This window comes from Trifolium pratense, linkage group LG4 (assembly GCF_020283565.1).
Source record: "Trifolium pratense cultivar HEN17-A07 linkage group LG4, ARS_RC_1.1, whole genome shotgun sequence".
Classification (NCBI taxonomy): Eukaryota; Viridiplantae; Streptophyta; class Magnoliopsida; order Fabales; family Fabaceae; genus Trifolium; species Trifolium pratense.
Genome location: NC_060062.1, coordinates 33,042,174 through 33,060,124, shown reverse-complemented (window position 1 = coordinate 33,060,124; position 17,951 = coordinate 33,042,174).

Below are 17,951 nucleotides of genomic sequence, written 5' to 3'. Positions count from 1 at the left end.
TGTTGCATCCACCGGGTTTTTGCTTCCTTAAAGAGGTCAAACTCATCTCAAAGACATCCTCCTTGAGCAAATATTGACTTGAGCATTTGAGTGTTAACATTTTTGTAGATACATTTTTTCTTCGTGCCTGAAGCTCTCCACCACCACAAGTTATACCCTCATCTCATCAGAGGAGCTGTCCGTTCTACCTGTTCATGATAAATCATAAACTTGTCCATTATTCATTGGGAAAACTAATTATAAAAATTAAAACATTATTGTGAGTCTTGTTAGTTGTGACAATAAAAAACGTCACATAAAAATAAATTTCTGCACACATTGTGTGAATATATATATAAACATATAAAGTAGTTAAATGTACACATATAAATATTATATTAATAAAGTGTTTGGGGACGGAATTTTCAAAGGACGGAGATAAAATCTCATTCTCATCCACACAAATCTCTTTGAGGGGAATTTTTCCTCTATCTCCATCTCTACGGAATAAGGACAACTACATGGCAGTTTTGTTTATCTAGTCAACGAGTGCATCAAAGTAAGGACAAAGCTTGAGAACGACGAAAATGTTTGAGATTAAAAATATAAAAAGAAAATAAAAAATTAAATAGAGGCTAATATTGAAATGTTACGTAATTGTACCGAGCAAAAACACATTTAACTCATAAAAATGTATAACTTTACTTAAAAATTACAATTTACTTTAAAAAGACTCGGTTTGTTAAAAAAAAAACCTTAAAAGTCTCATTTTAGATTTTCAAATAGTCAGTTTTTTAGAATGCGCATATAATTTATTGGATAAAGGTGAATACCGATGGTACAGTTAATGAAAACACATCTTTTTGTGGAGGTATTGTATTTTTCGTGAACATCTTACTAATCATTTACGGTGTGTTTAGTAGGGTAGAAATAGAGAAGAGAGACTAAGGGAAGAAATAATTTGAAGAGAGATAGTCAAGTTACCTTGATTGGTAGTGAACAGAAATAGGGAAGAGAGATTGTAAAAAAAAAATAGAGAAGAGAGACTAAAAATATGTGAGTCCGGCATAATATTGTTTTCTCCAAAATTGAGAAGAAATAGAGAGAGAAGAGATCTTTTACAATGTTCCTATTATACCCTTCTCATCATTTACTTTTTATTACTATGTTGTGTACATTTTTATTTTCAACGAGAAGATAAGTGATTTTTTTTTTACAAAGATAAGTGATTTTTTTTTAAATGCAGAATAAGTGTTTTCTCTATTTTTTTATTTTTTTGCAAACATATTCAGTTTTCATAACTTCACACTGACCAATATTTTTGTTGTCAAAAAAAAATATATAACAATATTTTTATTTTGGTCGGTATAACAATATATTGTAAATAAGTATATCGTTGAATTAATTAATTAACTGAATTTAAATAAAATAATCAAATTAATTTAGATGAAAATGTTGTTTAACATATATAGGGGTAATATTGTATTTTTAGAAGGAAACAACATTTCTCTCTCTTCTATTTCTTCTATCTTTCTCCCATACAAATCAATACCTCAAATTTACTGTATTTCTCTTCTTTTTCTCTTTTCTCACACTCACTCTTACATATTTCTCTCTTCACAACTTCTCTTCTAAACCAAACATAACCTTAGGCAGTTTTACTCTCCCTTGCCACATTCATCTATGTTGCATGCAGAGCTTACAACTTTGACGGTGGCTATATAATTAGCTCATTCCAATGGACTGGAATCACGTTGGGATTGAGAGTGATTCACATGTTATTGTTGGAATAATTGTTTCTTGATTAATATGAATATTTCTTGCTCCCACATTTATCGTGAGGTTTATTTCTTGTGCTCATAAATTAGCGAATTATAGACATTTTATGTTAGACATTTTGTGGTTGGATACTAGTCCATCTTTCCTTATAGACAGGGACGAATGGATATAGAAGGATATAGGGGCATCTGCTCCTACACTAATTTTTGAGGTTTTTTTTTTTATAAAGTATAAGTTGATGCCCACCACACATAGCACACACCTGATCGACCACGCATAAAAATACAATGAAAAGAAAAAGTAAATAGTGTTAGATGTGTATTGATCAAATGTAAGCTAGTTAGATGCAATGCTCATGAGCAAGCTTGTCAAGCCTATGAGTCAGGCCTGCCGTCAAGGCACGCGCGTGTTGCAGCTGAAGCTTAAGGCGCAAGTTAGCTTAGTTTGAGTTTGTTAAGTTTGTTGTAACTAACTTGTATCTTGTACATTGGCTATATAAGGTCTTGCTATGATCAATGAAAGCTAGGAAGTACCATTTGCCTTATCAATTGGTATCAGTTTACCTTCTAAAAGATCCAGTCTTTGAAATAACCGTAGTTAGTTACAAAGTTCTTCATCGTGTTCTTGCTTGAAGATTCCATGGCGGAATCGAGCAACTACTTGCAACCATCAATTCCTAAGTTTGATGGACACTATGATCACTGGTCAATGTTAATGGAGAATCTCTTGAGATCCAAAGAGTATTGGAGTCTCATCGAGGATGGAGTTATTGAGGCTCCTGCAGGAGCAACTTAAGATCAAATTCAAGCTGCGAGAGAGAGCAAGTTGAAAGATCTGAAAGCAAAGAATTTCTTGTTTCAAGCAATAGAAAGATCCATTCTTGAAACAATCCTCACTAGAGGTACTGCCAAGGAGATATGGGATTCAATGCGTCAAAAGTATTGTGGATCCACTAAGGTCAAGAGAGCTCAGCTGCAAGCTCTGAGGAAAGAATTTGAGATGCTGAACATGCGAATTGGTGAATCTATTGATGACTATTTTTCAAGAACACTAAGCATTGCAAACAAAATGCAAGTTATGGTGACACCATCACTCAGAGCACAGTTGTAGAGAAGATCTTGAGATCTTTAACCTCAAGATTCAACTATGTGGTGTGCTCAATTGAAGAATCTAATGATACCACTACAATGACAGTGGATCAGCTGCAAATTAGTCTTCTTGTTCAAGAACAAAGAATGAAGCATCAGAGAGATGAACAAGAACAAATCCTGAAAGTTTCTAATGGTGGAAAAGGCTCAGGTGGTAGAGGAGATAACTCCAATGCAAGGGGTCGTGGTAGAGGTCGTGGTAGAGGTGGAAGAGGAGCAAAATTCAACAAAGAACTGGTTGAATGCTATAAATGTCATAAGTTAGGTCACTTTCAATCAGAGTGTCCTAATTGGGAGGAAGACAATGCAAATTATGCTGAGTATGCTGAGTTTGATGATAAGGGAGAAATTTTGCTCATGGCTCAAGGAACAAAATCTGATGAATTTCAAGATTCAACCTTTTCTGATGCAAAGAATGAGTTGTGGTTCTTGGATTCTGGATGCAGCAATCATATGGTGGGAAATAAGAATTGGCTCTTTGAATATGATGGCACTTTCAAAGATTCAGTTAAGCTTGGTGATGATTCAAAGATGGCAGTTGAAGGAAAAGGTAACCTAAAATTGCATATTGACGGTTTTACTCAAGTACTTACAAATGTTTACTATTTGCCTGGCTTGAAGAATAATTTGTTAAGCATAGGCCAATTACAGCAAAAGAACCTAACTGTTATCTTTAAGAATGATACCTGCAAAGTTTTTCATGAGGAAAAAGGGTTAATCATGGCCACACATATGACAATGAATAGAATGTTTGTTATCAAAGCACCAGTTATAGTCCCTCACTGCATGAATACATCAAGTGATAGCAATGACAATGCCAACTTATGGCATCAGAGATATGGACATATGAGTTTCAAGTGTATGAATGTGCTGGCTCAGAATGAAATGGTGATTGGTTTGCCAAAATTGAAGCAGCCAAATGAGGAATGCTCCAATTGTATGAAGGGTAAACAACAGAGGAAGAATGTGCCAAAGAAAAGTTCATGGAGAGCTAGTACCAAGCTTGAACTTGTTCACTCAGATATATGTGGACCTATTAACCCTGAGTCAAATGGAAAGAAGAGGTATTTCATTACTTTTACAGATGACTTAAGTAGAAGAACATGGATCTACTTCATGAATGAAAAGTCAGAAGCTCTAGCAATGTTCAAAAAATTCAAAGTGATGGTTGAAAATGAGGCAAAAGAGTCCATTCAGTGCTTGAGAACAGACAGAGGTGGTGAATATACCTTAAATGAGTTCAGCGAATTCTGTGATCTTCATGGAATTAAGAGGCAACTCACAGCTGCTTATACTCCTCATCAAAATGGAGTATCTGAAAGGAAGAATAGAACCATAATGAATATTGTAATTCCTGGCACACAGTGGACAGGTGTTGCTCAAGGTGTAGCAACACTTGTCTGTTGTAGACAGATGTTGTTACTGGTGCGCCAACACTTGTCTATAAACAGAGCAAATAACATAAAACAATACAAACAGTAAAGTAAATAACACACAAGAGTTGTTAACCCAGTTCAGCCTAAAGCCTACTCTGGGGGATACCAATCCAGGAATGAAGTCCACTATCAGCAGTATTACTTCGAAGCTAAACTCACCCGTTTACAACTTCTCACTTAATCACTACCCAATGACCCTTCTACCTAGGAACTCCTAGATATGAGACCCCGTCCCAATTCCCACCTTAGCAACACAGACAGCGCTGCTATTCAATTCCACAAACACAACAGGTGGAGACACACTCCTAAGAAACTAGGATTCACTCTTGCTTAAAAGCTTGCGAGTAAACCACACAACACAATAGAACAATCTCCGTACTTCAAAGCTTAGGAGAAGTTCACACTTACAACTCAATAACACTCAGGTCCTAAGCTTGCATCAATGAGACACAAGAAAGGCTCACAATTAACACTCTAAAATCCCTAAAACACACGCTTTGTAAGAACACGATTTTAGATGCTTGAAACCATATGCTTGCCTTCGTATTTATAGTAGTAGAACGACTTGGGCTTCAAGACAAAATTAGGGCTTCTAGAATTGCGGCAGCTGTGATATATTTTTGAAAACAATAGTTATATTTTTGAAACGCAAAAATATATTTTCCAAAAATATAATTCCTTTGGAAAATAAAACTAGGGTTTGGCTGCCTCATGAAACACATTAAACACGTGCGCCTTCCTCTGTAAGAAACCTTGAAATAATTCTTCAAACAGATCTTCAAAAGATTGAGTAGAAAATAAAAACATCCAGCTGGCGCGCACAGAACAGAGTCAGGTGTTGTTCCAAAGTGTCACAACATTTGTCACAACACTTGGGGTCAGCACACTTGTCTCAACACTTGGCTAAAATATGTTTTTGCAAAATGTAGCTAATATACAAAAACCCAACAATCTCCCCCTTTGGCAAATTTTGGCTAAAACAATATTAGACCAGTATATAGAGAGATACAGTATTACCTTTCCTTCGAGTCAACATGATCACACAACTAGGAAAGAAAGTAACACCAAATAAAAACTACTTCCAAGATAGTCAAGTAGCATCAGAGGCAATGCAACAGCGGAACAAAACACACTAGCCTCATGGAACAACACAAGGGAGAAATAAACTCCCAATAGTAGATGTTTTAGAAGTAGGAGAAATAAACTCCTAATAGTTTAAGGCGCATTCCTTCAGTATAAGAACAACAGGGAAAAATAAATTCCCATAAACATCTGAGAAAAATAAATTCTCAGTCATAATAGATAGTGGACTCAATAGTCAGGTGCCATAACACTTGGCACAACATTTGTCATCAAACATATTCAGGCGATCAAGAGATAATTTCACTCACACTCCCCCTGAATTCATGCATACACACACCAGATAGAGAAAGAATATTCACTACTCCCCCTCAGTACATGCATATTACTCACACTCCCCCTCAATACGAGCATACGAACAATTCATGCAAAAACAGTCAACAGTCACCAGATGTGAAAACATCTGTCCACACACTTGTCTCACACACACACTACTCCCCCTTTTTAGCCACAATTTAGACAAACATCATGCATAGGAAATAGAAGTAGCAGACAAAGAAATATCAGAGTGCACATATGACAGACCATAGGCACACACAGGTGCTAGAAATCCAGGGCCTAGCCCACAAAAGATACGGAGAAAGAGAACATGCGCGCTTTCATCCACAATACCATGACCAAACTCCAACAGTATAGCATGAAGATCATAAGAATTTTCATCTGCTTCCTAGTAAGAGTACCAACCATTGGCTGAGCAGATGTACCTACACATGGTACAACATTTGTCTCCAGTGTCATAGATGCATCAACATCTGACACAACATCCGTCTTAGGGATGAGTTCCACGAGTGAATCAGCAGTAACTCACTTGTGGTTTTAGTAACTCATAATTAACAATAGCAGGGGGACACAAGAGAATCAACCATCAGTAGTTGATCAGCTTTCAATAACAAAGAACAATAATCATTTGCTCCCAACTAAAATGCTCATCCTAGGTGATTTGGATGACGCTCCAAAGTACAGATAACAATTAACCATTGAACATAAGTTGAAACAGCTCCAATGTTCATAATCCCTTGAAGTGCTTTTTACTACAGCAGAACAAGAGTTCCATGCTCTCATAGACTTGATGATATCAAGTTAGAGTAAACAACCTTCATCCCGTTTCAGAGAAATACCACCATTCATATTGAGAAAAATAAATTCTCAATATAAAGATGTCAAGACATTAAGTTTGACATGTCTTCAAGGTCTTCCAGCTTCAGATTAAGGACTCCCCCTTAATAACTGCATAATCTGCTGGTCAGATGTTCCAACATTTGGGAGGACATCAGTCTCCTTCTCAAGGAATACACAAAGAGATCCTTTATCAAAGCCACTGGAGGTTGACTTTTAGGATTAGAAGCAAAAATAAATTGCTCATAAGTTCATTCAGATCTCTCTTCAACAAACTTCATATATGAGTGCCTTTATGAGTGGACTTGAGATCACCCTCAAGTATCTTTGGCATCTCTAACAAGTTAGTTGGATCTCTCATCGAGTATCACCTCACCAAGGGATACAGCTTCAAAGAACAACATAGTTTTGCATACTCAGCACCCAAAACCACCATGAGTTTTCCATCAGATATATATGCAGCGGAATTCGAACTAGAAAACTCATCAACAAACTTCAGGCACAACATAATGACCTTTGCACACACTCCACATTCTAGGTCCAACAGGTTAATATAGGTTTGAAAATAAATCAAACCATACAACAAATCATCACCAAAGCTACACGCCTGAATAATAATGGACAGGTCTATTACACGCCCTGCCATGAATAGTCCATCCTCCACTTCTAGGGACCATTCAACCAATATGAACTTCTTCAAGTTCAAACAACTTTTCTCATTAGATGGGGAATTAACATCAGTGTGTTCGTCAGACACTTCTTCTTTATTATCAGTCATCACCTGACCATTTTCATTTCCAGGAACAATCACATGTTCGGGGATTTCAGGAACAGTTTCACCTTGTTTATTCTCTCGGGCCAAAGATGTGTCAACATCTTGCACAACATTAGTCTCAAGAACGATTTTCTTGAACCAATCAATCACATAGTCAATCATGACTTTACCAGAAGTACCAACATTAACATTAACTTTAGAGGAAGAATTCATATCACATTTCCCTTGATTAGCGTGCACCATACAATGGAGAGAGGGAAAAGAGGCGGTTGCACGCGTTACATGCAGTAACTGCTACAATTCTTTACATAGGCAAATACTTAGCTTGCCCCTTAACTTTCCAGATTGAGCTTCTTCTTTCAAATTCTTGAGAATTACATATGTAGATATTCTTATGGTAACTCCTTGGTCAGGATTCTAATAGAGATTTCCTTTGAGTGGTTCTTCTGAACTCTGATTGATGGACCTTTGTTTGGTCTCAAATTCTCTGTATTAGGCTCAAAGTCTTGAATAGAATCATATTCAGCTTGATCATCATCTGGTGTTGGGACAGGTGTGACTACATCTGTCTCTTCAGCTGAATCTATACTTGTCAAATCAGTATCATCAATTACGACATCGATTGATTCCATCATGGTTTTCGTTCTAGAATTGAAAACTCTATAGGCTCTGTTGTTGGTTGAATAACCTAGAAATATTCCCTCATCACTTTTGGGATCCAATTTCCTCCTAGGTTCTCTATCGGCCAAGATGTAACATTTTGATCTGAACACATGGAAATATTTTACAGTAGGCTTTCTGTTCTTCCATAGTTCACACAGTGTTGTTGCAGTACCTGTTCTTAATGTTACTCTATTATGGATGTAACATGACGTATTCATAGCTTCAGCCCAAAATTTATAAGGAAGGTTTTTGGCATGTAACATAACCCTAACAGATTCTTGTAAAGTTCTGTTCTTTCTTTCAACCACACCATTTTGTTGAGGTGTAATAGGTGAAGAGAATTCATGAGCTATTCCTTCAGCAGCACAAAACTCAGCAGATTTAGAGTTTTCAAACTCCTTTCCATGGTCACTTCTAATTCTTAAAATACCATAGTCGTTTTCTTTTTGAAGTTGTAAGCAAAGATCTTTGAATTCATCAAAGGTTTCAGATTTTTGCCTAATGAGGTTAACCCAAGTGTATCTAGAGAAATCATCAACAACAACAAAAGCATATTTCTTACCTCCAAGGCTTTCAACTTGCATAGGACCCATCAAGTCCATGTGTAGTAGCTCAAGAACTCTAGAAGTGGACAAGTGTTGCAACTTTTGGTGCGACACTTTGGTTTGCTTGCCAATCTGACATTCGCCACAGATGTTGTCTTCCTGTATTTGTAAGTTTGGTAAGCCTCTGATAGTTTTCATACTCTTCAGGTTAAGATGTCCTAGTTTTTGGTGCCACAACTTAACCTCATCTTCTTTTGTTAAGAGACATGTAGATACATTAGCTTCTTCTAGAGGAACCCACAAGTAACAATTATCCTTCGATCTAACACCCTTCATCAGGATGTCACCTTCATCATTGGTAACAAGACATTCATTTTTTGTAAAGTTGACTTGCATGCCTTGATCACATAGTTGGCGTATACTAATTAGATTAGCAGTTAGCCCTTTTACAATAAGAACATTTTCAAGTTTAGGTAGACCATTGTCAATCAGCCTTCCTATACCTTTAATTTCTCCTTTAGCTCCATCTCCGAATGTTACAAAACTTGTTGCATAGGATTTTATATCCATCAAATATTTTTCAACACCGGTCATATGTTTTGAACAACCACTATCAAAGTACCAATCTTCTTTTGATGAGGCTCTAAGAGAAGTGTGAGCAATCAAGCTTTTCTCACAACTTTCAGCTGCACAACCCTTGGTGTTGGTTACATCAACCTTTTGTTTCCACTCCTTCTTTGCATTAGTTATGGATGGATCAAATTTCTCTTGAATAGTTTCATTTGGATACCCATATAACTTATAGCAGTAAGGTCTTATGTGCCCCTTTCTTCCACAGTGATGACATCTCCATGAACGATATTTGCTTTTATGCCTTGGTATAAATCTAGGATTCTGCCTTCTTTGACGATGTGGAGCCATATGTGGTAACACTTGTCTGTGTGTAGTATGATGTCCGGTGGACAAGTGTGGTGACATTTTTCCATACATTGTTGGAGAGGGTTGGTTACTTATCTCAGGCATATATTTTCCATCTTTGTTGTAATCTTTAATTCTATTAACGCTTTTATACTCATACCCAATGCCTGTTTTGGCTCTACTAGGGGTAGGTAGTTTTTCTAGGATTTCATCTAGGTCAGTTCCTTTAAATAACATAACAACATGCTTCTTTAGATTCTCAAGATGAGAGTTCAATTCAGTTACCTCTTCATTCAGCTTAGATATTTCTGCTAGTTGCTCAAGCTTATCTGTTTCCAGATTGGCGATGATTGCCTTCTGCTCCTCAATTGTTTTCAACCCTTCTTCACACTTAACACCAATCTCAGAGATTTTTGTTAGATTGACAATTCTTTCAGTTTGCAACTTTGAGATTGTCTCCTTTTGTTTTTCTGAGATTCTGCAGACTTCTTCACTCCTTAGACACAGCTCCTTGTATGATTCAGCAAGTTCATCAAAGGTCAGCTCTTCATCACATGATTCAGTGTCAGATGTGCATACACCTGTCAGTGCATGAATAGACTTTACAGTATCAGTTTCTCCTTCAGAATCCTCATCTGACCATGAAACAGTTAACCCCTTTTTCTGTTTCTTCAAGAAGGTTGCACATTCAGTTCTAATGTGTCCATACCCTTCACATTCATGGCATTGAACACCTTTATTTGGAGCTGATTTCTCATCTGTTACAGGTTTTCTGAAATTCCTGTAAGTGTTGCAACCAATGTCAGCTGCACTTGTCTTTGGACGTTTGTCCATTATTTTTAGCACCTTATTAAATTGTTTTCTTAGAAGAACCATTGCATCAGAGATGCTATTCTCAGACTCCGTGTCACTCTGTTGATCTTCTTCCTCAGCATTCGAGACAAAGGCAATGCTCTTGTTTTTCTTATCCATCTTTTCATTTGTAGCTACCTCATAGGTTTGTAGTGAACCAACTAGTTCATCTAGCTTCATATCTGTGATATCCTTTGCTTCTTCTATAGCTGTGACTTTCATGTCAAACTTCTTAGGTAAAGACCTAAGCATTTTTCTTACCAGCTTTTCTTCAGGTATCTTTTCACCCAAGGCATCAAATTGATTGTCAAAATCAAGTATGGTCATGTGAAAATCCTGAATGGTTTCATCATCATTCATTCTTAGATTCTCAAACTTAGTTGTTAGGAGTTGTAGCTTTGACAACTTCACTTTAGAGGTACCTTCATGAACAGTCTCAAGAATTGTCCAAGCTTCCTTAGCAGAGACACACTTTTTGATGAGTCTGAATATGTGTTTGTCAACACCATTATATAGTGCATATAATGCTTTTGAGTTTGCAAGAGCAAGCTCATCCTCTTCTTTGGACCATTCTTCAGCAGATTTCAACTCAAAAGTTGGTTTACCATCTTTGTCCATCTTCACAGGTGGAGTCCACCCTCTCAGCACTGCCTTCCATGTCTTGCTATCAATTTGTTTTAGAAAGGCCATCATGCGGGACTTCCAATAGTCATAGTTTGAAGCACCAACCAGAAGAGGTGGTCTGGTAACAAAACCTCCTTCTTTGTCCATCCTTGCCAGAAACGATTTCCCTGGAGCTCACCCTAAAATTCAGAACAGGGTGCCTGCTCTGATGCCAATTGTAATTCCTGGCACACAGTGGACAGGTGTTGCTCAAGGTGTAGCAACACTTGTCTGTTGTAGACAGATGTTGTTACTGGTGCGCCAACACTTGTCTATAAACAGAGCAAATAACATAAAACAATACAAACAGTAAAGTAAATAACACACAAGAGTTGTTAACCCAGTTCAGCCTAAAGCCTACTCTGGGGGATACCAATCCAGGAATGAAGTCCACTATCAGCAGTATTACTTCGAAGCTAAACTCACCCGTTTACAACTTCTCACTTAATCACTACCCAATGACCCTTCTACCTAGGAACTCCTAGATATGAGACCCCGTCCCAATTCCCACCTTAGCAACACAGACAGCGCTGCTATTCAATTCCACAAACACAACAGGTGGAGACACACTCCTAAGAAACTAGGATTCACTCTTGCTTAAAAGCTTGCGAGTAAACCACACAACACAATAGAACAATCTCCGTACTTCAAAGCTTAGGAGAAGTTCACACTTACAACTCAATAACACTCAGGTCCTAAGCTTGCATCAATGAGACACAAGAAAGGCTCACAATTAACACTCTAAAATCCCTAAAACACACGCTTTGTAAGAACACGATTTTAGATGCTTGAAACCATATGCTTGCCTTCGTATTTATAGTAGTAGAACGACTTGGGCTTCAAGACAAAATTAGGGCTTCTAGAATTGCGGCAGCTGTGATATATTTTTGAAAACAATAGTTATATTTTTGAAACGCAAAAATATATTTTCCAAAAATATAATTCCTTTGGAAAATAAAACTAGGGTTTGGCTGCCTCATGAAACACATTAAACACGTGCGCCTTCCTCTGTAAGAAACCTTGAAATAATTCTTCAAACAGATCTTCAAAAGATTGAGTAGAAAATAAAAACATCCAGCTGGCGCGCACAGAACAGAGTCAGGTGTTGTTCCAAAGTGTCACAACATTTGTCACAACACTTGGGGTCAGCACACTTGTCTCAACACTTGGCTAAAATATGTTTTTGCAAAATGTAGCCAATATACAAAAACCCAACAAATATGGTCAGGTGTATGCTCAGTGAAAGAAATGTACCAAAAACCTTTTGGCCTGAAGCAGTGAATTGGTCTGTACATCTGCTTAACAGATCCCCTACCTTTGCAGTAAAAGATGTCACACCTGAAGAAGCTTGGAGTGGGATCAAGCCATCTGTAAGCCACTTCAAGATTTTTGGCTGCATTGCTTATGTGCATATACCAGACAATCTGAGGAAAAAGCTAGATGACAAAAGCATTATATGTGTTCACTTAGGTATAAGTGAAGAATCAAAAGCATACAAGCTGTTTGATCCAGTAAAGAAAAGAATTATGGTTAGCAAAGATGTCAGATTTGATGAGAAAAAGCAGTGGAATTGGGAGAACAAGGTAGCTGAGAAATCAAATTCAAGTCAGCAAGTGATTGACTGTGAAATTGATGCAGAAACTTGTTCAACAAGTATTCATCATGATCATTCAAATGATGCACAAGTTCATGCACCTGATGATGCTATTAATGCCAGTAATCCCCTCAGTGAAGAAATGGATCTAACTGTATCTGATTCAGAAGAGGAGGGAAACAATGAGGTAAATGAACTAGGCAACAGAGTTTCAAGGAAACCTGGTTATTTGAATGACTATGAGATTGGAGATTATGAAACAGGAGAAAGTAGTGACAGTCAAGCCTTTTTTAGCCCTAGTGAGGATCCAATGACATACAATGATGCAGCTAAGCATGAGGTATGTAAAAAGGCTGTGGACACAGAAATAGCAGCAATTGAAAGCAATGACACCTGGGAATTAACACACTTACCTGCTGGAGTAAAGAGAATTGGTGTTAAATGGGTGTATAAGACTAAGTACAATGAGGAAGGAAAGATTGAGAAACATAAAGCTAGATTAGTTGCAAAAGGGTATTCTCAGCAGCATGGCATTGATTACAATGAGGTTTTTGCACCTGTGGCCAGATGGGATACCATAAGAACAATACTAGCTATAGCTGCAACAAACCACTGGTATGTGTTTCAGCTTGATGTGAAAAGTGCCTTTTTACATGGTGAATTAGATGAAACTGTATATGTGGAGCAACCATTAGGCTATCAGAAGAAAGAAAAGGAAATGGTGTATAGACTGAAGAAGTCTCTCTATGGTTTGAAGCAGGCTCCAAGAGCTTGGTATAGCAAGATTGAGGCCTACTTCTGCAGAGAAGGTTTTGTCAAGTGTACTCATGAACACACATTATTTGTAAAGAAAGAATCAAATGGGAGAATCATTATTGTGAGCTTGTATGTAGATGATCTCATCTTTACAGGCAATGATCAAACCCTATTTGATAAATTCAAAACATCAATGGAAAGAAACTTTGCTATGACTGACTTGGGTAAAATGAGATACTTCCTTGGGATTGAAGTAAAACAGACAAAAGAAGGTATCTTCATGTTTCAGCAGAAATATGCTTGTGAGGTTCTGAAAAGATTCAATATGGAAAATTGCAATAGTGTATGCAACCCTATTGTGCCTGGAAACAAATTGAAGAAGGATGAAGATGGATGAAGATGGAATAGCTTGTGATTCAACCAGTTATAAACAAATGGTAGGTTGCCTGATGTATCTGCTTGCTACTAGACCTGATTTAGCATTTTCAGTTTGTTTGGTAGCTAGATTTATGGAGAGGCCTACAGAAATACATGTTGCTAGGGGTGTACATGGGTTGGGCAAATCCGGTCAACCCGGTCAAACCCACCCAATCCAACCCAAAAAAGTGGGTTGGGTCGGGCAAGTGGGTGAATATGGATTTCAAAAATGAAAAACCCATTAAAAAAGTCGGGTTTCGGGTAAAACCGGACCCAACCCAAAAAACCCACTAACCCACTAGTGCTATGTTTCTTGAATTTTTTTTATGAAAATACTAAAGATTTTTTCATTTGATTATTAAATATTTTTATATTAAAAATGAGTTATATTATTTTTTACGAAAATAAAAAAGATTGAATAATTTTTATGAACAAATATGATAATTTTTCGCATTATTTTTTTAAAATTTTAAAAAATTGAATAATTTTCATAAACAAATATAGTGATTCATGGTGATTATTTTTGGATAACACGCTATCCAATCCGTAAATGAGTTGATTTACACAAAAAAATGGTGATTATTTTTTATAGTGAAAAAAATTACCCTATTTTTCAAGAAAATACATTGATTGAGTTATTTTTTATGAAAAAATATGATGATTCAACATTTAGATATTTAATATAAAAAAAATAGAAAAATAATTTGGGTAACCCACAACCCAACCCAATCCAACCCGAAAATTAGTGGATTTACCCAACCCGGCCCAATGTTATAACGGGTGGTTATTTTACTAAACCTAACCCGGAGTACCATATGTGGTTTGGGTTTTGGTTTTGGCCAAACCCAACCCAATCCGGCCCACGTACACCCCTACATGTTGCAGCAGTGAAAAGAATACTTAGATATGTGAAAGGGACTGTGAGCTATGGATTGTGGTTTGAAAAGGGAAAGGATGATGAACTGGTTGGATGGTCAGATTCAGATTATGCTGGAGACCTTGATGATAGAAAGAGTACATCAGGGTATGTCTTTATGATTGGTTCCAAAGCTGTGTCCTGGTGTTCCAAAAAGCAGCCAATTGTAACCCTATCAACAACTGAAGCTGAATTTATAGCAGCAGCCAACTGTGCTTGTCAGGCCATTTGGTTGAGTAGAGTACTTTATCACATCAGCAGCAGGAAAAAGGATTGCATTACATTGTATTGTGACAACAGTTCCACAATCAAATTGTCAAAGAATCCAGTGATGCATGGAAGGAGTAAACATATTGATATTAGGTTTCATTTTCTCAGAGATTTGACCAAAGATGGAAAGGTACAGCTGCTACACTGCTCATCCTTTGAGCAAACTGCAGATATTATGACTAAGGCCTTATCCCTTGAGAGTTTTTGCAAGTTCAGAAATATGCTTGGATTGTGTAAGCTTGAAGACATAAACTGAAGCCTTGACATGGTTCAGTTTAGGAGAGGCAATGTTAGATGTGTATTGCTCAAATGTAAGCTAGTTAGATGCAATGCTCATGAGCAAGCTTTCCAAGCCTATGAGCCAGGCCTGCTGTCAAGGCACGCGCGTGTTGCAGCTGAAGCTTAAGGCGCAAGTTAGCTTAGTTTGAGTTTGTTAAGTTTGTTGTAACTAACTTGTATCTTGTACATTGGCTATATAAGGCCTTGCTATGATCAATAAAAGCTAGGAAGTACCATTTGCCTTATCAAATAGTTTTTGTTCTCATTTATATTCTTTCTTCATAGGAATTCTCTTTTTCTTCATTTTCCCTTTGTTTTTTTGTATATTGTTTTTTTAAAACATTGTTTTTTTTTTTGTATATAATGTAAAACAAATAAAAGAAAAAGTAATGGCTTTTATCAATGTAGTAAATGTGAGTATAAGTTTTTTTTTTCTTTCTTAAATCTAATAACTGAACATCTTTTTTTTTGTAATAAATATTTTTTTTTTCAATAGAAAGTCAAGTTCAAAGCTATCATTAACATCTAATTCTCAAGTATATCATGAATCTAAGATCATAAAATTGATCCATCTAAAAATAAAAATTGTTGCATGGTTGTTTTAGTTATAGAGAAAGATATTTTTATTGATATTGAAAATGAAAAAGTCATTAAACGTTTTCATATTATGAGTAAATGTAATAACAATTAAATCAAGTAATTGAGATCGAGTGATTAACGAGCTCCCTATAAGACAAATCGTTTGGAGAAACAAAAAAATCGCTTTTTGGTCATGCCCCCACTATTCAAAATTTATGGTTTCATCACTACTTACAAATGTGTTTTTAAGGGATAAGTTAGGACTCTCTAGTACTACTTATAGATATGATTGATGTCGATGTTTTCTCCTTTTTAATTCCGGGATAACTCTAGTCGTATTTTTTTTCTTCTCTAAATATATATATGTGTGTGTGTGGAGCATATAAGGTGGATTCTCCCTTCCCAACCGAATTTTTTTTATAGGCATGAGTCAGATATCGAATCGCTGACCACATGCTTAAGGGGACCAAAACCATTACCACTTGTACCAATTAATTGTTGGTTTTATGTCGGTACCAATTAATTGTTGGTTTTATGTCAACATTATTAGTATTTTTGAGTGACTAGATTTCAAAATTATTTTAAAAATCATTTTAGTATTTTTTTTTTGTTTTTTTCACTACCAGTATCCGACTCACTGGACCGTCTAATCTAGTTCGGAGGTCAGTTCTGACATCAAGTGGTTTCAGCCCTCTCCCGATCGCAGTTGCGGAAAATCGAACTGTGACTCTTCCTACCAAGTTCAGCGTCAATCACCACATTGGACCAACTATAATGATTGGTTGTTTTTTCCCTTCTTTTAAATGGTCAAAGTTAGTAATTACTCATGCCACAAATATAAGCAAAATTGCACTTTTTAGATTCATTGAATAATTGATGTATCTAGACTATAATATAGACCAAATACATATGTTATATACAATGAATCTAAAAAGTACATTTTTTGCTTATATTTGTGGCATGAGGAAATAGCTATTAATTTAATATCTTTTTGACTGACCATATTATTACTGCCTTCGGTTCTTTTTATAAGAAACAACTGACTTTTTAGGTTCATTAAATAATTGATGTATCTGGTCAATATTATATCTGGTCAATATTATATCTAGTCAATATTATAGACCAGATACATCAGTTATTTAATTAATCTAAAAAGTGAGGTGTTTCTTATAAAAAATATCGAAGGGAGTATTAAATCCTTGACATTTTCAACATTTTCTGAAATATTATCCACATAACGTATTCCCTTCGGCCTTAATTATAACCAAATTTTTACTTTTTAGATTCATTAGAAAACTAATGTATTTGGTCTATAATTAAGTCATGATACATTAGTTATTCAATGAATTTAAAAAGTAAAAATTTGTTTATAATTAAGGTCGGACGGAGTATATTATCTTAAATTATTAATTTATTAGGTTTTTAATTCATTGTATTGTATTAATTAATTTTGATAAAAAAAAATAAAAAATTCATTTCATTAACTTCTCTAATAACCATCTTAAATAGCCTTATTGCAAGGACTTGTCAGTCAACCTTTCATGTGTATTGTGTAGAATGGCCTCCAATATTAAGAGTCTTTGTTTTATCTTTACAATTTTGTGCATTGCTTCGATTGTTGCTTCAGGTTATCTTTATAATATAATTTTGTTATGTACATGTTGATGATCATATATGTTATTTGAAATGGTGTTTGAAATACAAAATATGTTTGTCTTCGAAAACTATTGTTCTTAAAATGCATATAGTTTGAAATGTCTACAAGAAAGTATTCAACGTATGTTTTTTTTTTTACTCAAAAACAACGATATTTATTCATTCAAATTCATAAAAATATTCAATGTATGATTTTTTTCTTTAATGTTATTTTACTTGCCATCCATTTTGTTTATGTGTTAGAGGTCAAATTCATTTTCTATTTTATGCTTTTCTTTTTTCGGGTGAGCTGTTTTATGCTTCTTAAGTTCATATCCATTAGAACATTAAATCCCATTATTGTTGTATTTTGCAATAAGAATTTGACTTCCGTGCAATCAATCAATCAAAGAGACATCGGGAGTTGTTCGATCTAAATCAGACAATAAAAAAATATAAACTTTAGTTTCATAATTCAAAAATATCGAGTT